The sequence below is a fragment of the Apodemus sylvaticus genome, chromosome 2 (assembly GCF_947179515.1).
Source record: "Apodemus sylvaticus chromosome 2, mApoSyl1.1, whole genome shotgun sequence".
NCBI lineage: Eukaryota > Metazoa > Chordata > Mammalia > Rodentia > Muridae > Apodemus > Apodemus sylvaticus.
The window spans coordinates 114908309-114916824 of record NC_067473.1 but is presented as its reverse complement, the minus strand read 5'-3'; positions in this window follow the sequence as shown (position 1 = coordinate 114916824).

Here is an 8516-nt window from a genome sequence, read left to right as displayed (position 1 = left end):
GTGGGTCTCTGAATTGGAAACCCTTACCTGAGCCTGGAAATGTGGGCCCAGCGGTTCCTCTGAAGAGCCACCAAGCAGAAGAAAACCTAATCTGGATATGCGTGTGAACATCCTAGCGCCCCATGAGTTAGTTCACTCTGGGTTAAACACTCAGAGAAAAATGCCATTTCCTTCCCAGTGTGGTGGCAAGAATACCCTCCTCCATGGTGCTCCTTGCCTCAGCCCCATCCCTCCTCCAGATTTGACTACTCTGGCACAAACACTTGGGACTCCTGTTCTAATCCTGCCTCTTCTCTGGCTCCATGGATGACCTCGACCCGGCCATACCTTCTCTCTGTCTGGACCTTGAGTCTTTCCTTTTCCCTTTTGGGTATGGTATGCACTTTCTCTGGTTCTATGTTTTTGTATGTCCCTAGTAATGGCCCCCAGGAAGGGAATCCTGCCTCAAACCCCCAGGTGTCTTCAAAGTCCTGACATCCTCCTTAATCTTCCAGCTCTGCGACCCCACCTGGTGAGGAGGAGCCACAAATTGGGATAGTAATGGCCCTGCTGATTGCATTAAGGGGTCCTAATGCAATCTGCTCTCATGGGGGCCATCCATCAGATCAGAGGCCCTCCCCAAGTCCCTGCCACCTCAGTCACATTAGTGAGTCAGCCCATTTATCACTACCACACACCTCCATGGAGACTGGCCTAGACGGATGAGGGGCCAAATCAGATTTATGAGGAGGAATCCTGGGAAAAATATCAGCCCCATCCATCTCCTAGACACCAAGGAGGGAGCCCTGGTCCCCACTCCCTCCAATGCTCCATAGGGGAACAAACGGGTGCTAATTGGGAAGCCAGCCTTTGTTTTCCTGAAGGCCTGGAGTTGCCCAGCACAGCCCTGCAGTCCCATTCTGAAGCAAAGCCTCTCCTAGGGCCAGCAGCAGGGTCAGCGCTGCTCAGCTTTTGGGATCCCAAGAGCATGCACTGAACAAAGCTCTTGGGTTTCATATAGGGTAGCAAGCAGAGGGTGGGAGGAAGGGGCAGTGAGCCCCACTCAGGAAAGAGACCAGACTTGGGCCACATTCTCATGGAAGAGGTCTTGCTCCAGCCTTCTGCCTGAGCTAAGGTTGCCTAGAAGGATCATGATTATCACGGGGGTGGGGGATTGAGGACCCACTTGAGGTTTAAATAAGATAAGAGGTTTCTATATAGTTTAAAACTGTTGTCCTTTAGCTGAGGCAATCTCTCGGCTAACTTCTAACTTAACCCAACTTCCCAGCCTGTGTCCCTGCCCCCGGCTAGCTCCTCACCTTCCTGCTCTGGAGGGCTCATTCTAACTTACCCTGGCAGGCAGACCACTCCTACAAACAGGAGGCTCTGCGGAGGTGGAGAATGGGGTGGGATGTGAATGCGGATTGCTTCCTATCGGGTGCTAGGATTCATGGACCCCAAAGCTTGTTAGATTTAAAGACATTATTTAAGAAAATCATGTAGAATTACGACCCTCTAGGATCAGTTTTGGGGCCATAGAAGGATCCTGCTCAGGTAAGCTTGAAGCTAAAGCTTCAGGGTCATTAACCTCAAAGCAAAGAATTTGTACTCATTATCTAAAAATACAAAAACAAAACCCAGCAGTTGCCTAGGGGTGCACAGCTTGCCTTTCCCATTCTTGTAAGAGAGCAAAACTAGGTGCCACGGCACATCTGCCATCCCAGCCCTGGGTAGCTGGAGGCGGAAGGATAGGTGTTGAAGACCATCTTAAGGTACATAGCTTGTTTGAGGTTAGCTCGGACTGCACGAGACCTTGTCTGTCTCAAATTAAAAAAAAAGACTTGTCTAAGACCGTGCTGCTAATACATGACGGATGCTGGCGGGGCCAGGCCCATACGCTCACATCACTGTCCTGGGCCCCACGGTCAGGAAAGAGCCTGAGGACCATGAAGTTCAGCCCCTGAACTAGTCCATGGATAGAAGGGGTTGAACAAGCACAACTTGGCCAGGAATACACACCACACACACTCACACACACACACACACACATGCGTGCGTGCATATATTCATACATACATACATACATTCATACATACATAATACATACACACATACACACATACACACATACATACATACATACATACATACAAACACACACATACATACATACATGCAGCTGCAGGAATACCTGTAAGTATAAGGTGTCCAGTAGAGAAGCAGGGCAGACTCCACCAGGTGCCCAGATGCCTTCCTCATGGTAGACACCTGTCCTGAAGACAATACCTGTCTCTCTCTCAGGCCTTACCCTGGTAGGGACCTGGTCTTCAGAAGCTAGTGCCATCTTGCTGAAGTCCCACTGTCCCTTTCCTCCCTCCTACTGGGCTCCTACCCTCCCTGGGCCTCCCATCTCTACATGACAGGAAGACTTTCTACATAGTAGTAGGACATTTGCAACACCAAGCTGAGGACCAATGGTGTGTGTGTGTGGGGGGGTGCTTTCGGTGCCACATCCTCCTCCACATAAGGACCAGTCACTCACTGGCTTTCTTCATTGCCACAAAGGGCTCACATGTGACCCCTCCATCCATTAGGTTGGGGTCTTATCCTTCCTTCAACTTCAGATCCTCACACTCTGGCCTTCTTCAAAAACTCTGCTGACCCATTTCTGAGCACTAAGTGTTAGGGAGCACAGGCTCCACACTAAAGGACCCAGTCATCTGGGGTTGAATAAGACCAGCACCAGTAAGGAGGTGCCCTCCCAAAGTGTATGTGTATTCCATAAACAACAACAACAAAAGAGTGAAAATAGGAGTCTGTATCTAGGTATGTCCCACAGATCTCTCTCTCTCTCTTCCTCCTGTTCTCTCTCTCTCTCTCTCTCTCTCTCTCTCTCTCTCTCTCTCTCTCTCTCTCTCTCTCTGTGTGTGTGTGTGTGTGTGTCCATCCATCTTTCCCTACCTGATGTGTGTGTGCATGTATGTATGTGTGTGTGTGTGTGAGTGTGTGTGCATGGATGCATCTGTGGGTGTTCTGTAGGGCTCTGGTCTAGGCTGGCTGCTGTCTGTGCAGGCTCCTTCTCTAGTGCCTCCCATTAGTAACCAAATGCATATGAGTTCCTCGTCTGTCTTCCATAACCCAGACCTCCACAGCCCTCAGACAGTGCCTCTGGAATAGCCTGAAGCCAATGAGAACCTAATTGTGACTCAGACCAAATCCATGACCTTGGTCTCAAGTCTCATCCTAAGTTCCCTAGCTCAGGAAAGCTCATTGTTACTAGAAACCCAGCTCACCAAACAGGACTCCCCTATCTCCTCCACAGTTTCCAAATGTGTTCACAGAAAGAACCCTTCTATGCCTTCTCCTCTATCCTCACTGTGACTGGCTTTGATGTTCAATGTTCTGGATTCAAGACCCACCTTTTGGTCCAGAGCCCCAGGATTCTTGCTCAGCATACAACCTAAGCCACTTGCTGTGAAGGTCTATGACACCATGCAGAGCACACAGGCAAGTATTCTGTCCATGCGTATTAGGATGAAGTTATTCTTGGTGTCATGATTGCTACCATTGTCTCCTCTATTCCACTCTCTACCCTGTCAAATCGCACATTGCTTAGGCTGCTAGGAAGCAGGGCGGGTTTTGAACCTAAGCCTAAGTCTAAATGGCTCTGGTGTTCTTGTTCTCAGACAAGCTCCCTGCTTGTGTGTGAAGAATGAATGGACCCAGGAGGGCAGGTCAGTAGCAAGGATAGAAAGCCACAGAGTGAGAATTTAATGAACAGGTCCAAGAAGGCCCAGATGCCTGCAGAGAAAGGGTGCTATAGGAGGTAGGGAATGAGTTGAATAGGAAACATGGAGTTAGGAGAAGTTGGTGGTGGAGTCAAGGTGGTAGAAAGGCTTGGAGTTCCTCCAAGGCCCTTTCAGGCCTGCTGGGTAGGACCTTGGACGAATCACAGGCGTGATTAAAATGGTCCTGATGCAGCAAGTGTAGTCGTAATGGGGAGAGTTACTAAGTGTGCTTCCTCCTCTCTTTCAGCACCATCCCAGCATCTGGTGAGCATTAGGTAGAGCTCCAGCCTTGGCCTGAGCTTGGAGTTGGGATGGGAGAGCTTAAGTTACTAAAAGGTCTGAGATTCTCTTTTCTTCTCCTTCAGAGAGAGAGAGAGACAGAGAGAGACAGAGACAGAGACAGAGACACAGAGAGACAGAGACAGAGGGACAGATACAGAAAGAGAGAGAGAGAGAGAGAGTAGAGGCTACAGGCAAGAGGAAGTAACCTGTAGTATTTTTATCTTGGAATCTGCCAACTAGATCTCCAGCCTAGCCTGGGGCAAGGGTTAGCTTGTCTGACAGCATTGGAACAGAACCCCACAGGCTGGGGAAGCAGGAGGGTCTTGCTTGACTTTCCGTTTTCCTCCTAGGCTGGCTGGCTACCTCTGGTTGCCACTGTATCTCTGTTCCCAGTGAGAAGCAGCCCACACACTCCTGTGCCCTCCTTTTGCCGCAAACCAACCCTGATAGGTCATCTCTGTCCATTAAAGCCATCCTGGCAAAAGATGGAACCTGGATTAGCAGGGAGAGTTCATCCCATCCCTGTCCCCAATGTGCCCCTGAAGAGAGCTGTCTAGAAGGCTGTAATCGGGGAACAGAAGGACTTTTCCTTCTGAATGACCTCTCAGAGGATGCTTCCCTGGCGCAGGGACTGAGAAGGGGACAGGGGTCCTGACAGCCCAGGAGGGAGGAGACTGCACTCTAGTTTGTCTAAGTCAGTTCATGCCCAGATGGGCAGGGTTCTATTTACAAATCAGTGCTTGTATTTTCTGAGAATCTCCAGGATCTCCGAAGCCCCAGGAGAGCGGGGGAAGCAGACTGACACCAAGCAGTGGGCAGGCTGCTTCACTTCAGGCTCTGCCCAGCCCTTTTCTGTAGTGTTTCTGCCTTCCACAAAGGCTCTGGGTTCCCTGTCACGCTTTCTTTTTTCTCCCTGGATCCTGATTGTCCTTCACTCCTTTGTCACCAAGTGTAACTTGATAAACTGAGCAGAAACACACTGCTGTCCCCATCCTTTCAAAACTGCTGCCAGAGAAAGAACACAGGGCAAAGAGAGCTGAGGTCTTTGAATGGACGTTTAAGCAGGAGTATGCGCGCGCGTACACACAACACACACACGCGCACACACACACACACACACACACACACACACACACACACAGAGAGAGAGAGAGAGAGAGAGAGACTCTCATACATACCAGGACATAGAGTTGCCTAGGATGGGAGACTATTGACTCCCAGACTATTGTGCATGGGGTCTGGCCCTGAAGTCCTGGGATGGACCCCTCCCAGCTCCCGGGGACACCCCTCATTGCAGGCCCTTGTTGCAGCCGCCCAGTGGGCGGTGCCAGGGCAGGTTTCAAGCTATAAAGGGCTCTTGGCTCCCTGGGTCTGAGGGAGCGCCATCTCTGCCACAGTGTCGCTGGCAGCCACAGCCAGCCTGGGGCACTGGCCATACCCCATCGCCATCGGGCGGCCTCTTTCTTTGGACACAGCTGCCAGTTGCACCCCTCGAACCTTCTATCGGCAAGTCCATTTTCAGATTGCTTTGGACTGTATTGGGTGTAGGGCAGAAGGAAGTCTGGGCTTGGGGCTTTGATGGCGGAGGATGGGAAGAGTTCCACTTCTCTAAAATTATTCCTCCTGGGCAAAGTGTCTGGAGCTAAGGCCTCTCCAGGTGAGGAGTGTGGTGGGACATGGCTGCCTACCAGGGAAAAGAGAAAGTTCTTTCCCAGCGGCTGTAGGTGGGTGGGTGAGGGGCTCCTTCTAGCTGGGCCTGTCTGTGGCCTGTGGCGTTGGGAGCGAGGAGTCAGAGGTCTGCCAGGTTGAACCTTTTGCACATGGACTGTTATTTATTTTTTAAAATATCAAGAACATAGCTGAAGGTACACGGGTGTGGGTACGGGGTAGGGCAAGTCTCCGTAAGAGACAGAGAAAAGGGAGGCGTGAAGGATAAAACGGCAGAAGTTGAGTATATCCTTGGATTTTGTAGCAGTGACCAGGAAGAAGGTACCTCCAAGAGGCTGGGGCTGGTGGGGTTCAGGCAGGTGGCAGTTGTGAGGGGCTTCTTGAATTCTCTGTACAGTTAGACAGCCCGCTGGGGAGTGGGACATCTTGTTCTGCGGGTTCCCTAGCACTGGAGGTGATTTTCACAGCAGCTAGGGCAGCAGGTCTCCAATCCCTCCCTCAGGGGCAAGGGCACACTCATGCGATGTCCTCTAACCTGCCCTTGAGCTTCTGGGCACCAGAGGGCTACCACTGGCCTGTAGTGCCTGTTCTGGAGAACTCAGAGTGGCAGGAAGGGGAGCAGAGGCAGGGAGAGGAACGCTCTGACAAAAGCAGAAATCCAGGGTGGAGGGCCCCTCCTTACCTGCAGGAGTTTACAGTTCCCACCCGAACTCTGCAAAAGGGTCTGGGCAGAACCTGCTGACCCAGGCCTTTTACAGGCAAGGGACTGGGGGTGTATAGGGGGCGGGGGTGGAGTGGGGGACCTTAGAACAAAACAAAGCCAGTCTGGGACTCCATGAGGTTAGCTTTCCAAGGGCTTCTGGGGCTAGTGGAGGCGACAGAACTCTCGGAGGTGGGAATTCCCTCTTTTCTTCTTCTAGCTGCACTGTCCCCAGACAGCTGGGAGGCAGCGGCCAGGCCAGCCCAGCTGGCTCTTAAGTGTTCAGGCATGCTTCCCGCCCACCACTGCCAGGTCCTTTGGTCCCCACTTTTCCTCTTGCTCACAGTTTTACCCGTCTCTGGCTAGAGAAATGAAAAGTTTTGGGGTGAAGAAATTGAAGCATCAACTGGGAAAAATCATGGCCTAAAGCATATAAATTGAGTATAAAATGGAGGGTCCCCTCCATTTAACAGAGAAGTGTCCCAACTTAGACGGTGTACTCCTGTTGGTAGGAAAGAAAACAGAGGAGAACAGTGGGCAGTGTTCTCACCAAACAAACATACAAATCCCTCTACAAAATAGTGTTACCTTGCAGCACTGTGTGCGGTGTGTGGAAGGGATAATCATGAATGTGCACAGAGAAAGGTGTGGACCGGGAGCTGCCCTCACTGCTCTGTGTGTAGGAAACTGGAGACTCAGAGCCATCCTGGCAGCCCTGTGTCCCGGGACACAGTGTCCTTGCGACAGATCTGTGCTTGTGCATGTACTTCTAGAGCCCCAGAAGAATTAGCTTTGCCCTGTCTTCAGCCTCTGAGGCCTGTCCTCCATCTTCTCTCAGGCCCACCTACCAAGCCTTGTAAATGCCACCCAGGCAGAACTTGCCTTGACACAATGTCCCCTGACTGTGGTCCCAGTCTGCTCTGGCTGATTTCAATGTGCTCTGGGGACACTTCCTGAATCTGGGCTTTGGTGCACTGTGAGTAGGAGTCAGAGCCCTAGGTGTATCTGGGCTGTGGAAAAGGTTTGGTGACTTGCTGAGATTAGCAGTATTGGCCTGGATGGGGAGGCGTGCTAATCTGGGGACATGGCAGATCATTTCAAGTCCTAGCTGACAGACGCTTTCTAGAGCCCTAGTCTGCCCCAGGAGACTTAAAGTTAAGTCCTGGCTTAAGGGCAGTTTGTAAGGGAAATGTTCTCTGTAGCCGGAGGTGGACCCGGAAATGCTTGTTTGCACAGAGACTCGGCCTGGGGTCAGAGTCAGTATGTCTCAGTGACCAGGATTAAGGGTTAATCTGGCCAAACATTTGTTTTACAGCAGGGGTTGTGGACCAGGCCTATGTCTGGCATGAGCATCAGAAGTCCACCCTGGGCACTAACAGATTGTCCCTCCTGTGTATGGGACCAGCAAAGGTAGCTCCTGGCCTCCCTTTGTGCAGGTAGCTTCTTTGCAAGTTGTATGAGATGCAGCTTTCCGATTCACCTGCAGCAGCTCCAAGAAGGCTTGTGTATCCTGCGAGCGTATGTTTCAGCCTCTCTCCTCCACAGCACTCACAGGGACTTGAGAAGAAACACTTCCTGTTAGGACACACTGCAGCTGTTGCAGTGGGGCTGTGTCCCCAGAACATTCCCCAGAGTAGCACACGGCATCTCAGCAGTAAGGACTTAGGATCCCCTCCTTTCCCTCCCAACTCCCACTCCACACTTGAGTGGGAAGAAAGTCCAGGCAGAGCGGTGCAAAATAGACCTCAAAGCCAAAGTGTATGTGTGTGTGGGGGGGGGGGGGGACCGGACAGTACAAGGAAGTGTGGACTTTTGACCCCAGTGTGGGCAGGTCCTGTGGATTCAGTTTGGTGGCTTAGAAAGAGGCATTTCCTGGCTGTGGACAAGGATCTCGTGTGTACGGCCTTGTATATTTCAATCCCTGCTTTCATGCAGACTCATGGTAGAGCTCCATGTGGCTGTGCTCATGTCCCTATGCCCACAGAGAGATGGACTCAGTGTGGCCTTCCCTTAAGATCGCATTGCCTGGTGAAACTGGTAACCTGGTCATATTCATACGGTACTTCAAGACATCAGGGTCCCCAAGACTTCCCCAGCCA